At 39.0% G+C, this 23,408-nt stretch overlaps 1 protein-coding gene and 1 pseudogene across 1 annotated transcript in view; both read right to left on the minus strand.

The window, feature by feature from the left end:
- Positions 1–23,408, minus strand: part of OTUD7A (OTU deubiquitinase 7A) — a 336,026-nt gene that overhangs the window by 193,134 nt on the left and 119,484 nt on the right. The gene's annotated exons all lie outside the window — the stretch shown is intronic.
- On the minus strand, positions 7,179–7,537 carry LOC145528930 (small ribosomal subunit protein bS16m pseudogene; annotated as a pseudogene).

Genomic DNA, 23,408 nt, shown 5'->3' on the forward strand with positions numbered 1-23,408 from the left:
GCCCAAGGGGTCGCGAGATAGCTTGTCCTGTGTCCCAGTTCAACTTGCTTTGCCTTATGCTGAGTTTCACCCTTAGATCAAAGGGAGGATAAATTCAGTGGTGAAACTTCAGCTTAGTAAACTAACCAAAACACACAGATCACGGTAGAAAGCTGTTCATGACATATGGCTAAAAGAGCCAAAAAGTGAGTCTTGCAGTGTGTGCCCAATACCTGGAAAATCACTCTGGGAAGTTCTGTGGCACATCCAACAGGCATGCTGTTGACATGCTGACTTTATAAAGATGATCTCCCTACTGCCTCATGTAACTACATAAATATTATGGGGAAATGCTGTACTAATAAAGCTATATGTGGTCCAATGGCTGTATTTTGCCTTCCATTCCACCACTTCTAGGTATTTCTTCCAGTGCCTTTTCCCATAGAATACTTGTTTCTGGCGTCACATCCCATTTTCTTGGTTGTATTTTCCTTTGGGTATCAGTCTATGTGTTCTGCTGTGGTTGCAAAAATCTCACCCAAATGGCAGCCCAGAATCCTCCCCTTGACCATGAGCAGGATCACTAAACTCCTCTACATTCAGCAGCCAAAACCAATAAGTGTCACTTGCTTGGTGTCTCAGCATGCCATGGTAGGCTCTGGCATCCGAGTTTCAATCTTGACTCAGGATTCTGATGGCTGAGTAAACGTGGCCAAGTGGTGATTTATCTGAGCCCTGCCTTCTTCTTGAGGGTTCAGTCACTGGGTCAGGAAGATCCACTGGAGGAGGACATGGCAACCCACTCCAATATAGTTGCCTGGAGAATCCCACGGACTGAGAAGCCTGGTAAGCCACAGTCCATAGGGCTGCAAACAGTCAGACATGGCTGAAGTGACATAGCATGCACGTCTTCTTTATATCTTATCTCGTTTGACTGCTGAGGGTGAAATAGGATACATCCCAAGGGTTCAGCACAGAGTACAGGGCAGCGTGGATGGATCTTGATGATGGTGATGACGATACCTGCTGGTACTCCCTCTCCTGAGCCCAGCACATTCCAGCTCTTTGTGACCCCCACCCACATCCCCAGACTCAATCAACATGGGCTACTCATTCTCAGTCCCAAAAAATAGGATCTTGCTTTTTCTCAAAATTCCTCCCACCTTCTGCCTCCTCTTGCACAGCTTTCATGTTCTGCTCCACTGCCTGGCTCATTCCTATTGGCTCTTCAGAATTCATCTTAAATACTGCTTCCTCCAAGAAGCCTTCCTGGGCTGCACTGACCAGATCAGGGCAGCCTCTTGCTCACTGTTCTGAGTGTGACGTTGGCCCATCAGGGAGCAGAGGTCACATCTGTTTGATTCACTGCTGTCTGTCCAGGGCATGCTGAATGGTCAACCACTGTCTGCTGAATAATTTAAGAGTCATAGCTGGAACTGTCACCTTGGGAGTCAACTGTAGATGGATGCTGTCTGGGTTCTCTTAGAAAAAGAACTCAGAACTCAAAGCTCAGCATCTGAAAGACAAGGAGGACTCAAGAAGAGACACCCACAGGCCCTCCAGACCCAGCCATCCAGAGGAGGATGGAAAGCCAGGGATATGGAGACAGGACAGCATGGAAACACTGATCATGCCTCCCAGGGGACAATGACATCATAAAAACTCTGCTTCAAAACAAATGCAAAATTGGAATACAATGTCAACCAGAATTCCAATGTCGTATTTTGGGGGAACTGAATACAATTATCTTGAAGTATAAAGTGTGAACTGATAAGAACAGTAGTAACATGAATAAACACAGTGAACATTTTTTATACTTATGGCTGAAGTGGCAGTGGGTGAGGGTATAGAAAAATATCAAGACCGGACACAACTTGATAATTACAGACACCAGGTGCTGAATCTATGGGGATTCAGTATATTACTGTTCTGTATACACTTATAGAGGTTTAATATTTTCCACAAAAAAATGAGGCACTCTCCTAAGCGCTTTACATCTATTTTTAAAAGCAGACAAGAAAACCGAAGAACAGAATAATAGGGAGGTTTGCTTTACCATAAAGGTGTGCTAATCAATGCATTATGATACCAGTGTACACCCAATTGGCCCTTAGCTCTCAGGGAAAAGAATAGTTTACTTAGTAAGCGGATCTGGCAGAAAACAAACTTACACCCTACCCCACCCATACACAGAAGTAAATTCCTGGTAAATTAAAGACATAAATTTAAGACATGTAACTATAAACATACCACAAGAAAATGTATTCAAATATTAAACAGTTGTATGACTTTGACATAAGGAAGACCTTTTTAAACAACACAAGATACTCAGTAATTATAAAGAAAATAATAAAAAAATACTTAACAGGATAATATTTCAAAATATGGCAAAACAAACAACACAAAAATAGTTGTAACACATATTTCAGTAAAGTGCTAACATCCCTTTAAATGAAGTCTTAAGATAAAGGCAAATGACTCAGCAGAAACTCAGGCAAAAGACACGAAGAGGCAATTTATAGGAAAAAAATCCAGAAAGCCAAGAATGCATAAAAAAGATGCTCACTCTGAGCAGTAATCATGAAAAAACAATGCAAATTTCCAACTCCATATCATTTTCAGACAGACTGGCGAAGAAGCTTGCAATGACATCCAGACACAAAAGGATTGAGGGAACTCTTTATGGTTTTGCATTTTTCGTAGGAATGTAAATTTCTAAGCCCTTTAGGGAAAGTCATCTGAAAATAGCAATTCAAGTTCAAAATAAAGAGCTTGTTGACTCAGTGATCCCATTTGGGGAAATACATCTTATAGAAATAAAAACTAGTAGCATATTAGAAAGTGTTCAATGACACCTAATAAAGACTTCTGAAGTGGCAGAAAATGAGAAAATCAGAATGCTTCTCAACAGAGAATAGCTGGATAAGTTGGATGGATTCATATGTTTAGAAAAGATAAATCAGACTTGATTTGTTGATCTGGAAGGACACTCACAACACACAGTTTGCTGAGGGAAGGAAGCGTCACAGTAATATGGATTGCATGGAACCACTGACATCTGCTTGTAGAAACAAGTGCAAAAGGCTCTTCTATATTTATAAATAGGTGCACAGGTGTAGCTCGTAATTTGTACACAATATTTATTAGCGAAGGGAAGTACAGATTGGGGGGCATCAATAACATTTTAAAAATTCTTTTCATTGCTTCACTGGCTGGAAAATTCCTATTACTTTTGTGATAAAAAATAAATGAGAGCATCTCTGCAGAAAGTGATGATTTGCCCAAGAAGCCACATGAAAGGAAAATTTCAAGGAGCTGATAATTGGTTAAGGAAGAGCCAATAAAAGCTGTGCCTTCAGGAGCAGGTGGGCAAGTCCCTGTACCACAGAACAGGTGCAGGAGGAGGAGGGGGCGGCTTTGGGGCAAATGATGAGGATTCCATGGTATGAGAGGCCACTGCTCCAGCCATTATCTTCCAGCTTCATAACCAGCATCCTTACTGTAAAGTGGAGAAGTGAGGAATGTGGTTGAATGCAAACCTAATCAGAGAGGAGGGGAAGGTTTACCAGGGTTGCTCTAGGTCTCTGGACCACCCCAACAGTCCACCACAACTTCAGAGGGTCCTAGAGGCATCCTGATAGAGCAACACAGGGAGCCCAATTTCCTGGGCAAGGCAGGCGGATTATCTGCTCACCAGGAGGACACCAGCCGCTTTCCTGGGAGGAAAGGGCCAGAGCTGGGCCACTGTTGAGGTCCTTGACCGTGGTGTGCACGTGCACTGTCAGTGGCATATCTTTGCAATGTGCTGCTCATTGTGAGTTTTAAAATCCAGCCCAACAGAAAGCATAACCCCAGCAAGACGGTGCTTCCTGAGACAGGACGCAGAGGCTGACTGCTGCCTGCTGCCTGCCTACGGCATGTGATCCCCACAGTTGGACCGTGGTCCAGAGAGGCACAGACGTGATGCGTGGGTGTCAGGGTCTGGCATCCTTTAGCCTTTGTGCTCGGACAGCCTGGGGGGCGGAAAAGCCAAGAAGCCGTTCTGGCTTTAACACTATTCAAATTCTTCCTCCAATGAGGATTTTAAACTTTCATTTACACCTCCCAGGCTCGCTGAAATCACTCCCACACTCATGCCAGGCTTCTACAAATGCCACATTGTGATCTGATGCTAAGTGCAGTGGTCCCCATGGAGCCTTAGGACCACTTGGGAGGGGTGCTCATCCCTGGATGGGGGCTTCAGAAAGACCAGGGACTTGTACAACATTCATTCCTGAGGAGCAGCCCAGACTTCTCAAAGGGAAACTTGTGAGTGTGGGATCTACAAATATCAGAGGTATTTTTATACCACTCACCTGGAACCAGTTGTCTTTGGAAGCCACTGAAGGCCCTCATCATACTCATGAATGTGTGAAGCCAATGAACTGACAAACACCTCATTTCTATCAAAAGGCAAATTCGAGGCCCATGTCTCAGTTACACACTTCAAATACTGGATCCAGTTTCTCACAAAACAACTGCATTTTCATACTTTCATCCTGCCTCTTCATCAAAAAGTAAACACCCCCCAACCCCCAAACAAAAAACACACAAAAAATAAAACTTAAAGTAAATGCAGTATCTTAAAAGTGTTCACAGGTCATTGTAAAGCCCAGAAGGAAGGTAACAGCATTGGTTAACTTGAGGCTTTGAGTAGTTAAGTATGCACACTGTCATTTCCATGGTAACGTTAAAATAAGAGACATAAGTGCATGTAACTTCCAAATAATTACAAGAGAAAAAATGAAATTCCCACATTTCTTCACCAGTAACTTCTGAGTGCCTACCCTGGGTCAGGCTCTGCTTCAGGGCCTTGATGTGTTCCTAAACAAAAGGGCAGAAACCCCCCAGGGGCTTCTTTTCTAACAGAGGCAGAGACACAACACATGGCACCATAACTGGCACACTGTACAGGGTGACAGAGGGAGCTGACTGCTACGAGAGGACAGGACAGGGTCAAGAGCAGGTGGAGGGCGAGGGGTGGTCAGGGCAGACCTCACGGAAAAAGTGATCCTGGAACAAGGGCATGGAAGAGGTAAGCCATGTGCATGGCAGGGTGAGAATGTCCAGCCCTGGGAGAGGAGGGAGGGGCTCTGTACTGTCAGAGGACCTGCAGGTGGTCATGTGTCTCAAGCACATGGAGCAAGGGCAGTGGGCAGCACTGAGGCCCACAGGCACACACAGGCCATGACGGTCCCCTAAGCACCATGGACAGCGCTCACTCGACACAGGAGCCAACGCAGGCTTTGTAGGGAGGGGAAACTAGCTGACATGCTAAGAGGCTCACTTTGGCTGCTGCTTAGTGAGCAGATGGCCGGGGGAGGGCGGGGAGTGGGAGGAAGGACAGAAGCAGGGAGATGAGTCAGGAGGCCACCGCCTCATCCAGAGGAAGGAGGAGATGGTCGGGGCGGGACAGCAGCAGTGGGGGTGGTGAGAAGGGGTCGAATTCTTGATATATTTTGAAAAATCGATTTGAAAAAGAATCCAAAAGAAGGCAGTAAACAAGGCAGGGGGCGAGGGGAGCAGATGTAAAACAAGCAAAGAAGCACAAGATGAGATGAGTAGATTTAAACCTAAATGTGTCACTAATTAAATTAAATGTAAAGACACCAGATGCTTCAGTTAAAAGCAATAAATTGGCAGACTGAATACAAAATTCAACAATACACTATTTATAAAAGCTTTCCTACGTGTAAAGATACAGAAAAGATGAAATTTTAAAGGTAAGATAAGAAATACACTATGCAAATTATAATCACCAGAAAACTGCTGTAGCTCTGTTAATATGAGAGGTAGACGCATTTACTAGTGATAAAGAGAATTATTTCCTAATGATCAGGTCAAATATGAGTGGGGACATTAAAAATTTGAATATACTTTTGACAAACTTCACCTATTTGACATATAGAATTACACTTTCAAGAGCTGCAGAATACAAAATGTTTTTAGTATGCATGGGACATTAACAAAATATTTCTTACATTTTGGGATGTAAAGAATATCACAAGAAATTTCAAATGATGAACTCAACAATGTTCTCTAAAGAAACAAGTCAGACAGATAACTAGCAAATTCCCATATAGTTAAAAAATTTAACCCATACAAATAACCATAGGATTTGCTCCAAAATAATACAGGAAGCTGAAGTAGCAGTAGCCAAGAAAAAACAAATTTGGACATGACTAGATAGTCACAAAAGATGGGTACATGGGGCTTCATTATATTATTTTGTATATATTTATAGATATTTTATATTTTCATAGTTAAATGTTCAAAAATGTAAGTAAAGTCAATAGGAAAAATCACCTGAGCTATCAGGGAAACCCCATGAAAAATAAGATGAAATAAATAACTCAAGAGTGAAAGAAGAATCAAAACAGAAATAATAAAAGATTCTGAACTAAATGAATCAAAATATTTCCTATCAAAATTTGTGGGATATAGTAAAAGCAATAGTTAGAGGGAGTTTTATTGCTTTCAGTGCATAAGGAGAAAATAAAAAGGACCAAAAATTCATGAGCCAAGCAGCCATTTCAAAGGCGGAGAAAAAATTAGCAAAATAAACACAAACAAATTAGAAGGAAGATTATAATAAAGACCAAAACACATAGATGGGAGATAGGATCAACAAAATCAACAATTAGTTTCATGAAAAGAATAATATTATTGATAAACTTATACTATGCAAATAAATTGGCAAATATAGACAAAGTGGACAAATTCCAAAAAACAAAAACCAAATTACTAAAATTGATTTATTTTTTAAAATATTTATTTTTATTTATTTGGCTGCACAGGGTCTTGGTTGTGGCATGCAAACTTTTAGTTGCATGTGGGATCTAGTTCCCTGACCAGGAATGGAACCCGGGCCCCCTGCATTGGGAGTGTGAAGTCTTAGCCATTGAGCCACCAGGGGAGTCCTCAGAATTGATATTAAATAATAGAAAATTTGAGTAGTGCTATAACTGTTAAAAAATTAAATTAATAGACAATATTATTATTACTTTTTAACTTAATTCTATTTATAGACCTCTAAATATAATAAAATTAAGAACTTCACACAAATATTTTAACAGGACTTTGACCTTGTTCCCACTGCTCTGTTCACTGAAGTCAATTCTCTTGTTTCTGTAGCCTCTTTATCTGTTTTCTGAGCAGCTAAGAGGACTTCTCATGTCTGCTTCTGTCACAACCTCTCAGCATTTGTGACCACCATTAGATGCTGAGGGAAATAGCCAGAAAGACCCAGAAGCTTTTCCACAGGCTTAGAGAGGTGGGCTCCACAACCAATACAATGCCAGATCTGGTCCAGGTTGAAAGCAATGAGTTTCTTTCCATAACTATTGGACATTGGATCATAGGAGCCCAGCTGCTCCATGAAATGGTCATCCTTGGGACACTTGTTGGGGGAAGCCACAATGTGGTAAAAACTCCATTTGGTACAGCCACCCAGGGCAAGGCGGATGGTTAAGTGGCCTCCATGGTAGGCCTTGTAGAGGAGAGTAGTGACTTGGACCATGTGTGCTGGACCATGGCACAGCCAGAGGGCGCTGGGGCTGTGGACCAGCTGAGATGCCTTGGAGCTTTCCAATGCCTGCACAGTAGGTAATTGGCTCTAGCGCCTCAGGCAGCATAGAGAACCAACTGGAAAAGTCAACACTGAAACAGCCTCACCCCTCCATGACCCCAACCCAGGCACCTCAGTGCTGGTACATTTATATTAAAAAATCCTATACCTATCATCAGACTTTATGGTATAATATTAAACTGTTTTCCCCTAAAATTAGGACCAAGGTAGGCATATTCAATCTGAACACCTGGATAGATCCTAGCCAGTGAAATAAGAGGAAAAGGCTGAAAGGGAAAAGCTTCTTTTTTTGCAGATGACATGAATGTCAAAACAGAAAATTCAAAGAACTTTATAACAAATAAATGCATTTAGCAAGATTGCAAGAAGTTACAAGGCTAATATACAAAGAATCATTTGTATTTGTATATATTAGCAGTAAACAGTTGGAAAGTACAATTAAACTAAATCAATTTACAATGACTTTGGAAAAAATACTTATGAATAAATTTAGTAAGAAATACCAAGACTTTCTACACTGAAACATAAAACTGTGTTGAGAGAAATTAGAGAAGACCTACCTAAACAAATGGAGCAATGTACCATGTTTAAGGATTCAGAGAGTTACTATCATGATCAGTTCTCCCAAAATTGATCTGTAGATTCAATGAAATTCTATTTAAAAATACCAGCAGAATTTTTATAGAAACTGATAAAATAAGTCTAAAAATTAAATGAAAATCCAACTGACCAAGAATAGATAAAATTATCTTGATAAAGACTAAGATGGAAGTCTTATAAAACAGTCTTATAAAACTTCAAGAATTACCACAATGCTATAGTAATAAAAATGATATATATGTGAAGACAGTCTGATATATATGTGAAGACAGATATGGAGATCAGTGAGACCAAACAGAGGGTCTGGAAACAGACCCACAAACACGCTAAAGCAACTCAATGTTGAAAAGAAATATTTCAACAGATGGTATGGGGAAGAGCTACATTTTCACATGGAAAAATAATGTACCTCAACCCTACCTAATAACACACATAAAAATTAATTCAAGATGGTTCACAAAACTAAACATTAAAGCTAAAGCTATAAAATTTTTAGAATAAAATGTAGGATTATATCTCTGCAACCTAGGGGAAGGTAGAGATTTCTTAGTATACAAAGAGCAATAATCACAAAAGAGAAAAAATCAATATATTAGGCTTTATCAAAATCCAAAATATCAACTCATCAAAAACATTATTTAGAAAAAAAGACAAATCATAAACTAGGGAAAATATCCATAAGACATACACCTGACAAATGACTTATTTGCAGACTCTTTAAAAAACTTCTATGACAACATTGAAAAGACAACCCACTTAAAAAAAAAAAAAACAGACAAAAGATTGGAAAAGGAACGTCAAAGAAATATACAGAACTGCCAATAAGTGCATGAAAATGTGCTCAATATCACTAGTTATCAGGAGTTAAAACCACAGAGAGATACCTTATCTGATACCAAGTAGAATGGCTCAAATTTAAAACTCTGACATCAAATGTTGGTGTGGATGTGGAGCACCTAGAATTCTCTCATAATCCTGGAGGGATTATAAAGATAATGCAACTAATTTGGTAAATATTGGTACTTTTCTACAAAACTAAGCTCACACCAACCTTATAATCTAGCAGCTCCACTTTCAGGCGTCTGTCTAAGAGGATGAAAACATGTATCCACACAAAGTTGTATAAAAGAATGATCAAAGCCACAATATTCACAATACCACAATCTGATGTCAATCGAGAAGAGAATGGATAACTAATTTTAGTATATTTTTACAAAGTAATACTTCAGTTCAGTTTAGTTCAGTCGTTCAGTCGTGTCCGACTCTTTGCGACCCTATGGACTTTAGCCCACCAGGCTCCTCTATCCATGGGATTCTCCTACAGGCAAGAATACTGTAGTGGGTTGCTTGCCCTCCTCCATGGGTAATGGTTACTAGTCAATAATAAAAAGAGGCAAACTTTGGCTATATGAAGCCATGTGGGTGAACCTCACAAAAGCTGCAAATAAGAGAAATCAAACTGTATAGTTCCTTTTACATGAAGTTTCAGACTTGGCAAAACAAATCTACACTAAAAAAAAGTTTAGAAAAATGGTTGCCTCTAGAGGAGAAATATCAACAACCTTAGATACATGGACGATACCATTCTAATGGCAGAAAGTGAAGAGGAGCTAAAGATCATCTCGATGAAGATGAAAAAGGAGAGCAAAAAAGCTGGCTTGAAACTCAATATTTAAAAAAACCTAAGATCATGGCTTCCCTTGTGGCTCAGCTGATAAAGAATCTGCCTGCAATGTGGGAGACCTAGATTTGATCCTTGGGTTGGGAAGATCCCCTGGAGAAGGGAAAGGCTACCCATTGCAATATTTTGGCCTGGCAAATTCCATGGACTGTATAGTCCATGGGGTCCTAAAGAATAGGACACAAGTGAGTGACTTTCACTTTCACTTTCAAGATCATGGCATCCAGCCTGATCACTTCATAGCAAACAGAAGGGGAAAAAGTGGAAACAGTGACAGATTTTATTTTCTTGGGTCCAAAATCACTATGGACAGTGACTGCAGCCATGAAATTAAAAGACACTTGCTCCTTGGAAGAAAAGCTATGACAAACCGGGACAGCATATTAAAAAGCAGAGACATTCTTTTGCTGAAAAAGGGCCATATAGTCAGAGCTGTGGTTTTTCCAGTAGTCATGTATGGATGTGAGAGTTGTACCATAAAGAAGGCTGAGCACCAAAGAATTGATGCTTTCAAAATGTAGTACTGGAGAAGACTCCCTTAGACTGCAAAGAGATCAAAGCAGTCAATCCTAAAGGAAATCAGTTCTGAATATTCATTGGAAGGTCTGATGCTGAAGCTGAAGCTCCAATACTTTGGCCACCTGATGTGAAGAGCTGACTCATTGAAAAAGTCCCTGATGCTGGGAAAGACAGGGTAGACAAAAGGAGAAGAAAGCGGCAGAGATGGTTAGATAACATCACTGACTCAATGGGCATGAATTTGAGCAAACTCAGGAAGATAGTGGAGGACAGAGGAGCCTGGTATGCTGCAGTCCATGCGGTTGCAAAGAGTTGGACACAACTTAGTGACTGAACAACAATAAGAGGGTGCTGACTGGGGCAAGTCACTGTGATGTGAAACTTCAATATCTTGATAGAGGTTTAATTTACATGAGTACATGCATTTGTCAGAATTTACTGAACTGTGGAATTAAAATGTGAATTCACTTATTTTACCTAAAAATACTTCCACACAAATACCAAACTACATATGTCTTCATTTAGGAATAACATTCTCTAATAAATGGAAATAGAACTTCCAAAAAAGGCTGATTTCTGAGCTGAAGCATCATCAAATGATGATCTTGGAATACCTTGTCATAGAGGAAAGAAAAGAAGTGTTAAAATAACAATGGGCAGAAATCCAAAGGACTTGAGCTCGGTTGAAGGAATCCTCTATCAGTCAAATCTGGAGCAATCTGAGCATTAAAATGAATAATGGAAGCAAGAGAATAAAACTCACTAGCTAAAATAAGATCTACAAGTTCATAGAAATAGATGAACAAATAAATGGAGAAGGTACAGTTCTTCCATATAGAAGATGTCAACGTAAGACAAGTGACAGAGTGAGAAATTCATCAAAGGGTGCTAAAACTTTGATGAGAAAAATCCTACTAATTTACAAAGGGGAAACACTAATTTTACAGGGGAGAAACCTAGCTACATAATCAAGTGACCAGTTAACATAACCAGTAAAGAGAGAAATCAACATTATATGTCTTTCGATATAAAGGATTAGGAAGGATGTAGGACTATTTCTGAGGTATTATTGAAAAAAATGCATAATCTGACTAATAATCAAAAAACCTCAGCAAACCAAAATTGGGGAACATTCTACAAATTAACTGGCCCATATTCTTGAAAACAGCAAGATCAAGATAGATATAGGTTTAGGAAATGTTCCAGATTTTAAAAACATACAATTAAGTGTAACCTAAGATCCTGAATTAAACCTTTGACCAGAAAAATAAAGTTATAAAGGAAATTACTGAGAGAATTCATAAAATTGAGTCTAGACTATGGATTAGATAACAGAATCAGACCAATGTTAAAATTTCTGAATTTAGTAATTGTACTGTTGTTATGTAAGATAATGGCTTCTTTCAGTAAATACACACTTAAGTTTTTCATGATAAATGGGCTTGATATCTCTATGTCTCAAACAGTTCAGAAAAACTGCTAACAGATAAATATATACATAATATATGGTCATATACCTACAGATATTTATATATATGGGCTTCCCTGGTGGCTCAGATAGTAAAGAATTGCCTGCAATGCAGGAGACCTGGGTTTGATCCCTGGATCAGGAAGATTCCCTGGAAAAGGGAATGGCTACATACTCCAGTATTCTTGCCTGGAGAATCCCACAGACAGAGGAGCCTGATAGGCTACAGTCCATGTTGCAAAGTTGGACACAACTGAGTGGCTAAGCACGGGATGTGTGTGTGTGTATGTGTGTGTGTGTGTGTGTGTGTGTGTATACACACATACATATATGTGAATATATGTATATATATATAACATATTATATTATATAGATAAAGGAAGGGAATGAGGAAGGGTAAGTGGAGGGTACAAATGAGGTAAACATATGGTTGTAATTGGTTTATATGGGTAAAATATATATCAGAGTTCTTATACTATTCTTGCAACTTTTCTGTATGTGCAGAATTATATCAAAATAAAATTTATGAAAAAATTAATTGTGCTCATGAAACTATAAATTAGGACAACAGCATAGAAAACCATTCAGCAGTTATCTATCAAAGCAAAACATACAAAATACCCTGTAAACCAGCAATTCCATTCCTGGGTATTTACTCAATGGAAATATTCAGATATAGTCACTGAAAAAGTGGGCACAAGAAGATCCATAACATTATAGTACCATGGGATTCCTTTGCATCGATATATCACAATTTGTTTATACATTCTACCCTCAATGGGCATTCAGATTGCTTTCAGAGTGGGGTTGTTACAAACAGTATGAAAAGGTGTGAATTTCATGTTATCAAGGAAAAGAGATACTTAAACATCCATCACATGAGCATAAATTTTAAAGTCTGTTGGACCAAGTTTTGGTGAGGATATGGAGCAAAGTGATTTCTCTTTGGAAAACAGCTTGGTATTACTTAACTTAAATTAGGTAATTATCCAAACTGCCTAGGTTAAAATTTAAGACATGTATATCCTATGAGCCAGCAATGACGTGTTTCCTTCTGAGGACATGAACTCATCAATTATTTTCCCGTACACTCTATTTTTATTAATCTTAAACAAAGTACTGAGCTCAAGTATAAGCTGGAATAGCCTATGTAAGATAAGTGAATTCCATGGAAATTGGTTGGGCTTCCCTGGTGACTCAGCTGATAAAGAATCTGCCTGCAATGCAAGAGACCCAGGTGCAATCCTGGGGTCAGGAAGATCCCCTATAGAAGGAAATGGCAACCCACTCCAGTATTCCTGCCTGGGAAATCCCATGGACAAAGGAGCCTGGCAACCAACAACTGAGATTTTGATGAAACCTGCAGGCCGAATAATTATTCAGCATCTGTCGTGCATATGAACAGAAGAGTGGCATCTCTCGTGCATATGAACAGAAGAGTGGCAAAGGCTGTGTGCTAGATACATGGTGGCCATCGTTGCTGCTTCCTATTCTAAGAATGATGGCGAGAATCCATTCATGTCCTCAAAGTAGACTTCTCCAGCTTACCTCAAGGAGCAGCTGTAATGCCAGAACTGGGGGAGACTGAGCAGGTGGAAAAGATAGAGGTGTGCATTGCATGGGGGCTCTTCACACTCCATGCCTGTCAATACCAACCCAACCTTCCTGTGGCACCACATTTACCACTATGTCCCATCTCCTGCTGCTGTCTGGGACAGAAGCAGATCCATTAAGGCTTCATCTCCAGGCTGAATCTCCAGGTGCTGAATCTCTGCGACTCAAACTGGAGCAAATATGGCCAGGATTCTAACTCTTCTGCCCTAAAACCTGGGCAAGATGAGGATGGAAATGGCACTTTCCTTATAGGGTGCCATTTCTCCTTTACTAAAGAGATAAAATAAGGTAATAAAGGGTGCCTGGTATAGAGACAGGATGTGACAGAGGTTAGATCTTACCACATCCCTCTTAGTGCTACTGCCCTTGCTGCCACTGGAACATGATGGTCCAGGGGATTGCAACACTATTTCAGATAACCCCAGGGATGCAGACAGATGAGACAGAGACAGACTAAACAACAATGTAAGATGGAGTTTGGGAAACCAGCCTCCTGGTCACATCTGGTCTGTTGCAACATTTTTCCTGGTATTGTACCATGTACCCTGGATCTGAGGCATAAATGTGCATTCACTACAAAATGTAACTTCACTTTCTAAATGTACTTACAGGTCACTATCATCTGGGAAAAATAATATTTTACACGATAAATTAGAATTTAATGAGGAAGACCTTTAAGATAACTGCACAATGTTTTGAGCCTTTGTAAAGACATAGCTCATGAAAATAAATGATGATGCAGAGCAGCTTCCACAAATGCAGCTGACCCACTGATGATCCTTCAGATAGTAAGGCAAGCACCCAAAACAACGTCCAGATGCTCCCCTGAAACAACTGCAAACATACACACTGTGCCAAATGGTCTGAAGTACATCTGAAGGACTTTAATGGAACACACAAAAAGTAATGTCTTAGATTTTTATTTTATACAAATCCCCAAATGCTGTTTTTTTTGCTTAATTTTAAAGTTGGTAAATTATCAACCTAAAAAGTCATGCTGTCAAGTTCAAAAACTGCTTTGAGATAGCAACTTTCTCTTAAATCTATCTAGAAACGTGGGAATGGGAGAGTACAATTTGAATGAAGAAAAACAGCAACCTGTTTTTCATACCAAAAACCCCACAAAAACAAGAAACAACAGCTCCTCTCCTGCCCAAGTATGCCATCATTTCCCTCTGGGCACATGGTCAAGGATAATGCTGCCATGTAGGTCAGGAGACTCAGCTGGTCTGACTCTGCATTGATTTGTAGGAGCCTGAGTCTTTTACCAATCTATGAGTCTTTTATCTACCTACCAACATATGAAATTAGTATGTGTGATTAGATAAACTACAGAACCCATCCTTCCTCAACACTCTCTTATAACTGTATTTTACAAGCATCCTGCATCCATACCAGAACTGTGTTCCCCTCTCTAGTTCTGTGAACACTGCTCAAAACAGAGTGCATATGCGTGGGTTATTTATAAAGACTAGGGATTTCATCAGAACATCCCCAGACTAATACGCTTTAAAAATATACAGCAATCAACAATTCACCCAGAGTTGGGGGGAGTTTTCTCACTTCAACTTAAGCCTTCTCTCTCTAGCTTCAGACCTGGCACTAACCGCCTCTTTGACATCTCCACCTGGTTGAAGCACAGATACTGCAATCTCTGCATAAAATGATCAAATCTCCTCCCCAAACTGCACCCCATCCAGTGTTTCCTATCTTAAAAAAAATGACACAGCAATCTCCACAAGGATTCTGGATGAATGATGAATGTGTCATGTGAGTTTTTTAAAGTCTTGATTTAGCCTGGGCTTCACTGATTTTAATGTGATTAATCTGGGATGCCATCTTGGCATTGAGATTTTTTTCAAAGCTTCCCCCTCCCCAGGGCTGAGAATCACTGCTCCAGATATGTTTTAAATCCCCAAGACTCCTTCAATGTGTTCTCAATTATAGATGCTCTCAACTGCTACAACCTGCTAAATAGGGTTGCCATGGGCTGTGGTGCCACTGGGGGCTGTTCAATGTGGCAGCTCTGTCTTCCAGTCCCAAGGTCTCCCAGCACTCCAGACTCTGCTGTAGTCATTATCAGCTCCATCTGCATGTTTGAATGACCTGTGCTCTTTTCAAAGCCATAGATGTTCAGAAATTCTGGATCAATGGGGTTAGAACCCACGGACGACACTTTTTTTAAAGTTCCCCAGAAGACTATGATGTGCAGCCACAGTTAAGTACAACTTGTTCAGTAGCGTATTTAGTGTCCCAAAGAAAATTTCTAATTTCTATGTGGTATCCATTGTGCATCCGTCAGTCTGCCATTTCTCTGGACTTTCAATCTGCTGCTCCTGTCACTTTTCATACTTCATCTTCCTCCTCAAGTCCTCACTTTTCTAAGTGACCAGCCTAAACACTGTGGTTCAATACATAGCCATGTGTTTATAAATAGTATTAACATCTTGCTCATCCTCCCCTCCCTTGCTTTCCACTTACTCTGCACTGTACCAAAGCATCTGAACATTGCTGGAAAAAATTTTAAAATGCTGATGACTGAAGTTTCTTCAAATTTATACCATATACCTGTGATAGGAACTCAAAACTGTCAACTGTCATATTTCCTTAGAAATTTCACTTTGCCATTCTGCAAGATGACTATTTTATGCTTTTCTATTCCTTTCAGGTATCCAAACAGTCTTTTCTTGTGCCTTTGCTGCCTATGCAGTGGTCTGTGGCAGAGAAGGCACTGGCGACCCACTCCAGTACTCTTGCCTGGAAAATCCCATGGATGGAGGAGCCTGGTAGGCTGCAGTCCATGGGGTCGCACAGAGTCGGACACGACTGATGCGACAGCAGCAGCAGCAGCAGTGGTCTGTGGAGAACTTTGTGATCCTTCCATTACCAACTCTTCAGCTTCTGTACCCTCACCCATCAATGTCTCTCCCATTACCTTCCTTTGTAGGATACTCACTTAAGGGACATGATCCCTCTAATTTCTACTGTGTCATCAATTTCTCTTTCTCTACTTGATTATACTTTCAAATTGCTCACCCTAAAAAGAGGATATATATATATATCCCTCCAGTTGACACTCCTTCTGCTTTCCCTGGCAGCGACAGACTTTGAAGATTTATCTGTGCTCTGTCACTAAATGCTGACTTCTTTTCCCTTTATTTTGCAAAGATACTGGGAATAGAATTTTAGATTTATAGGTATTTGCACTGAGCATACTGAAGTTATTAATACACTGTCTTCCAGCTTCCAATACTGCTGTTAAGAGACATCCCATGTTCATGGATCAGAAGACTTAATATCATCAAGATGGCAAGACTGCTAAAATTGATGTACAGATTAAGTGTATCCCTATCAAAATCCCAGCTGGCTCTTTGCAGAAGTTGTTAAGCTGACTTTATGATTATCAAGAGACCAAGGACAGCCAGAACTATCTTAAAATGAGAGGTCTCAAAACTTGCTAAAGATCTAAAATAATTAAGACAATTTAGTACTTGCATAAATCCTTACATTTATGGTCAACTGATTTTTGACAACTGTGTTAAGACAATTCTGTGGGAGGAAAGTTATTTTCAACAAATGATGCTTGGACAACTGGATAGTAACATTCAAAAGATTTAAGTTGGATTCCTACCTCACAATGTACACAAAAATTAATTCAAAATGGATCCTAGATTTCATAAAAGTTAATACTATAAAACTCAAACACAGAAGTAAATATTTGTGATCCTGGGCTAGGCAATAGATTTTTGGGCACAGTACCAAAAGCCTAAAGAATCAATAAAAAAATAGATAAATTGGATTTCATCAAAATCAAAAATAGTTTTGATTCAAAGGACATAGAATGTGAAAAGACAACCCACAGAACCGGAAAAAATATTTGCAAATCCTGTATCTGATAAGGGGACTTACATCCAGAATATATAAGCAATCCTCACAACTCAATAATAAGAGAAATAACCGATCAAAAAATAGGAAAGGATTTGAATGGACATTGCCTGAAAGACGTGCAATGTGACAGTCTCAATGGACATGAGCTTGAGTAAACTCTGGGAGTTGGTGATGGACAGGGAGGCCTGGTGTGCTGCAGTCCATGGGATCGCAGAGTCAGACACGACTGAGTGACTAAACTGAACTGAACTGAAAGACATGCCACATAGTGGTGCATAGCTGGAAAGATCCAAATAGCATTTTAAAGGCTCTGAAACCCCAGACTTGACATTAGACCACATCCCAAGGAAGCAAGGCCAGTGTCAGACTTTATTTTTGGGGGCTCCAAAATCACTGCAGATGGTGATGACAGCCATGAAATTAAAAGATGCTTACTCCCTGGAAGAAAAGTTATGATCAACTCAGACAGCGTATTAAAAAGCAGAGACATTACTTTGCCAATAAAGGTCCAAAGCTATGGTTTTTCCAGTAGTCATGTATGGATGTGAGAGTTGGACTATAAAGAAAGCTGAGCACTGAAGAATTGATGCTTTTGAACTGCGGTGTTAGAGAAGACTCTTGAGAGTCACTTGGACTGCAAGGGGATCCAACCAGTCCATCCTAAAGGAGATCAGTCCTGAATAGTCATTGGAAGGACTGATCCTGAAGCTGAAACTCCAATACTTTGACTACCTGATGCGAAGAACTGACTCATTGGAAAAGACCTTGATGCTGGGAAAGATTGAAGGCAGGAGGAGAAAGGGACGACAGAGGATGAGATGGTTGGATGGCATCACCAGCTCAATGGACATGAGTTTGAGTAAACTCTGGGAGCTGGTGATGGATAGGGAGGCCTGGTGTGCTGCAGTCCATGGGGTCGCAAAGAGTTGGACACGACTGAGTGACTAAACCGAAGTGAACTGAAAGACGTGTCATATAGTTGTGCGTAGCTGGAAAGATCGAAATAGCATTTTAAAGGCTCTGAAACCCCAGACTTGACATTAGGTCACATCCCAAGGAATTAAGGCCAGTACCTGAAGGCTGAACTTAACCAGATCAATTATCTGCTAAAATAAAACAAAAAAACCAAAAACTGACATCCTCCTTAGAATTAAACAAGACCCAGATTTTCATATCATAATATTCCAAATGCCCAGACTACAATCAAAATTACACGGTTTATGAACAACCAGGAACATCTCAACTTGGGAGGGAAAAGAGAATCAGCATATGTCAACACTGAGATGACAAAAATGTTGGAATGACCAGATGGAGAAGATGCTATTATAACCATACTCCTAGAAGTAAGGTCAAACAATTGAAAATGTAAAAAGTATCAACAATGAAATAAAAGGTATACAGAAGAATCAGATGAAAATTTTAGAAATGAAAATATAATAACTGAAACAAACATATTAACTAGACAGTCTCAACAGCAGAATGGAGATGACAAAGAGTCACTGACCTTCAAGAGAAATCAATAGAAATGATCTAATCTGAACATCAGAGGGAAAGTATTGAAAAAAATTAAGAGACTCAGGGACCTGTGAAAAACGTTCAAAAATTGTTGATCATTTATCCCATCAGAGTTTCAAGAGAAGAGTCTAATGTGGAAAAAAATGGAAGCGATAATAGCTGAAATCTCACCAAATTTTGTGAAAGACAAACTCATAGATTCAAGAAACTCAAAGCAAATCCAAATTAAAAAAAAAAAAAATCCAATTCCAGACATATTACAATTAAACAGCTGAAAACCAAATACAAGCAAAAATCTTGAAAGCAGCTGGGGAAAATCACTGCATTTATGAATAAAATAACAATGACTTGAATAACTGTAGATTTCTCATCAGAAATCAGAGAGCCACAATATTTTTAAAGCATGTCAAAAAAGAACTGTTAACTCAGAATGCTATATCCAGCATAAATAACCTTTGAGAATGAAAATGAAATACAGATATTCTCAGATGAGGGGAAACAAAGTGAATTAGTCACTAGAACTGCTCTAAAAAAACACTAAAGGAAGTTCCTCAGACAGGAGGCGAATGATCTGAAAAGGAAACTTAGAGCTTCAAGAATGAGAAGCAACGGAAATGACAAAGGAGTGGGCAAAATATAATTGATTATTCATTTTGGGGTCATTTCTATAAAATACATATAATGATTAAAAGCAAAAATAATAACACTGTCTGATGGAGTTCTCAGCATATGTGCATGTAATACATAAGAAACTTACAAATAAAGGGGGAAAGTCAAGGGAACTATGTAGTTGTAAGGTTTCTACATTTCACATGAGGTGGTGAAATTCTACAGAGACTGTGAAAAGATAAGTATGACTATTGTAATTTCTAGAGACATTAACAAAGAGAATAAAAAATAAATTAAAATGGAATACTACAAAATATTAAAGTATTCCAAAGAAAGACAGAAATGAGAAATAGACAAAAATGAGAGAATAAAGGAAAAATAAATAATAACTTTGTTAACCTAAACCCAAACATATCAATAATTCCATTAATGCCAAACAGTTTAAATACATCAACTAAAAGACACCGATTACTAGAATGGGTTAAAAAATAAGATTCAATAATATGATCTCTCCATGAGACCCACTTTAAATACGATGACATAGGCAGGTGAAAAGTAAATGATGGCAAAAATACTCCATAAAAACATTAACTGAAAGAAAGTGGAGTGGTTATATTAACATTAGACACAGTCAACTTCAGAGCAAAGGGAATTACCATGGATTAAGAGAGATGTTATGTAATGATAGATGTTATATAATAAACATCAATTACAGTGTAATTGGTGTTCAATTCACCAACCAAGGCAAACAATCCCAAATATGCAGGTACCAAACAAAACAGCTTCAAAATCCATAAAGCAAAAACCAGTATGAATATAGCTTGGCAATTAAACACAAACTTACACATAGTCCAGTGGTCCCATTCCTGGGTATTTATTCCAGAGAGATGCAAACTTAACTCCCCCTAATCCTTGTAAATGGATGGTTATGGAAACTTTCCCAAGAGAGACAAATGTGGGGAACTTCTTGGATGATCTCCAAAGGGTGAATAAATAAACTGTGGTATACCCATATGATGGTATAATATCCAACAATAAAAAGAAATTAACTGTTAATTCACACAATTTCTGTAAATCTCAACTGTGCTATGCTAAGTGAAAGAAGCCAGCCTCCCAATACTACATACTGTATGACTCCAATTCTATGATATTCTGGAAAAAGCAAAACTATAGGGGAAGAGAACAAAGCAATGGTTTCAGGGTTAGGAGTGTGGGAAGACTGCAGACTGGCAGCCTGAGGGAGCCTCATGGGGTGGTAAAACTCTCCTGCATACTAATTATGGTTGGTAGTCATTCAACAATCCACAGGTGTGTTAAACTCATCACTGTACACAGAAAGTCAACTATACAATATGCTAATTTTAAAAACAGGACTAAAAGGGTTTAAAGGCTGTGTCAAAAAAGTAAAGTTTTATAATGAATAAACTAAGCTTCCACCTCAGGAAACTAGAAAAGGAGAGCAAACCAAACACAAAACAAGCAGAAGGAAAGACATGATGAAGATCAGAATATAAATTAATGAAAATACAACATAGAAAAACAAAAACAAATAGCAAAAGTTGGCTCTTTGAAAACATTAACAAAAATGACAAGCCATTAGCCAGACTGACCAAGACTTCAAAAGAGAAGACACGAATTACCAAAATCATGAATGAAAGAGGGTATGTCAGTACCAAATCCACAGACATCAAAAGTATTACAAATGCTGGAGAAAATGTACAGTTACATGTAAAAGAATGAAATTAGAACATTCTCTAACACCACATATAAAAATAAACTCAAATTGAATTAAAGACCAACATATAAGACTGGACACTATAAAACGATCAGTGGAAAATGTAAGCAGAACACTCTTTGATATAAATTGCAGCAAAATTCATTTGAGGACTTCCCTGGTGGTCTAGTGGTTAAGAATCCACCTGCCAATGCAGGGGACACAGGTTTAATACCTGGTCTGGGAAGATTCCACATGCCATGTGGCAATTGAGCCTACGTGCCACAACTACTGAGCTCACATGCCACAACTACTGAAGCCCATTTACCCGAGAGCCTGTGCTCTGCAATGAGAAGCCACTGTAATGAGAAGCTCAAGCACTGCAACTAGAGAGTAACCCCTGCTTGCCACAACTACAGAAAGCCTACACACAGCAACAAAGATCCAGTGGAGCCAAAACAAATAAACAAATAAAATTTTAAATATATATATGTAATAAAATATTTTTAAAATTTATTTGGATTCATCTCCTAGAATAATGGAAATGAAAACAAAAACATACAAAAGGGACCTAATTAAAATTTGGCACAGCAAAGGAAAACATAAATGATGCTACTGACAAGAGATCAATTTTCAAAATAAACAGCTCATACAGCTTAATGTAAAAAAAAAAAACCCAACCTAACCAAAAAATGGGCAGAAAACCTAGACAGACATTTCTCCAAAGAAGACATAGAGATAGCTAATAGCCATGTAAAAAGATGTTCAAATTTGCTAACTGTTAGAGAAATGCAAATCAAAACTAATGAGGTATTACCTCACATCAGTCAGAATGGCCATCATTAAAAAGTTTACAAACAATAAATGCTGACAAGAGTACAGAGAAAAAGAAACTGTCCTACACTCTTGGTGGTAATGTAAATTGGTGCAGCAACTCTGAAGAACAGTATGGAGGCTCCCTCAAAATCTAAACGTAAATAGATAGCCTACTGGAATTTGCTGTGTGTCTCAGGAAGCTCAAACAGGGTCTCTGTACCAACCTAGAGGGGTGGGTGGTGAGGGAGATGGGAGGGAGGTTAAAAAGGGAGGGGATATATGTATACCTATCGCTGATTCATGTCTAGGTTTGACAGAAAACAACAAAATTCTGTAAAGCCATTATCTTTCAATTAAAAAATAAATAAATTTAAAAATATATAAATATAGAGCTACCATATGATCCAGCAATTCTACTCCTAGGCATATATACAGATATCCAGAGAAAATTATAACTCAAAAAGGTACATGCAGTTCATTGTTCATAGTGAAAGGTTGTTGCTGAGCCATGAAAGACACAGGGATTCTTGGCCTCTAGAGGAGAATTCAATCCAGAGCCAGTGACAAGGCTTGATTGCTCAGAGTTTTTGTGTAATAACATTTTATTAAAGTATAGAAGAGATAGAGAAAGCTTCTGACATAGACATCAGAAGGGGGCAGAAAGAGTGCCCCCCTGCTAGTCTTTAGCCAGATGCTTTAGCAGTTTGCTAATGAGAGAAAGGAAATGTCTCAAAACCCAGAGACTGGCACCAGGCCCCTCACCTACAACATGTATTTTGAGACAATATTGGCACAAGGTGAGTTGTCCCGGGCCATAATATGATTGACATGAATCTTGAAGAAAGGCAGGTTTCCAAACAAATACAGTCTCATTAACATAGCTTAAAAGAATATTTGCATGAGTAAAACATACTGATTTGTCAAATCGGTTCTGAGTCTTAGGCGGAACCTACTTGAAGACAGAGTCTAGGGTAAATACATAGTTCATTAACATAGCTCAAGACATTTCCATAAGAAAAATGCATTGGTTAGCTCAAGGTTTGAGAAAGTTCAGGTGGAACCAGGTGTCACCATGGCAACACAGAATTTTAAAAGAAACCTCTTCTTAAATTTGTATAGAGAGGGGAAAAAAATATAACATTAGTAGTTTGTTTCCTCCTGCTGCTTAAGAGAGAGATAAAAAATGTCTGACACTTGCAGCCTAGTTCCTCCTTTGGAGACCCCTGGCCTTCCTGCCTGTTATCCTCTCAATAGCAACACCATTACAATAGCCAAAATATGGAAGAAATCTAAGTGTCCACTGACAGATGCATGGATAAAGACAATGTGGCAAGCGCACACACACACACACACACAATGGAATATGACCCAGCCATCA

This window comes from Giraffa tippelskirchi, chromosome 12, assembly GCF_054371585.1.
Source record: "Giraffa tippelskirchi isolate mGirTip1 chromosome 12, T2T-mGirTip1v1.2.pri, whole genome shotgun sequence".
Classification (NCBI taxonomy): Eukaryota; Metazoa; Chordata; class Mammalia; order Artiodactyla; family Giraffidae; genus Giraffa; species Giraffa tippelskirchi.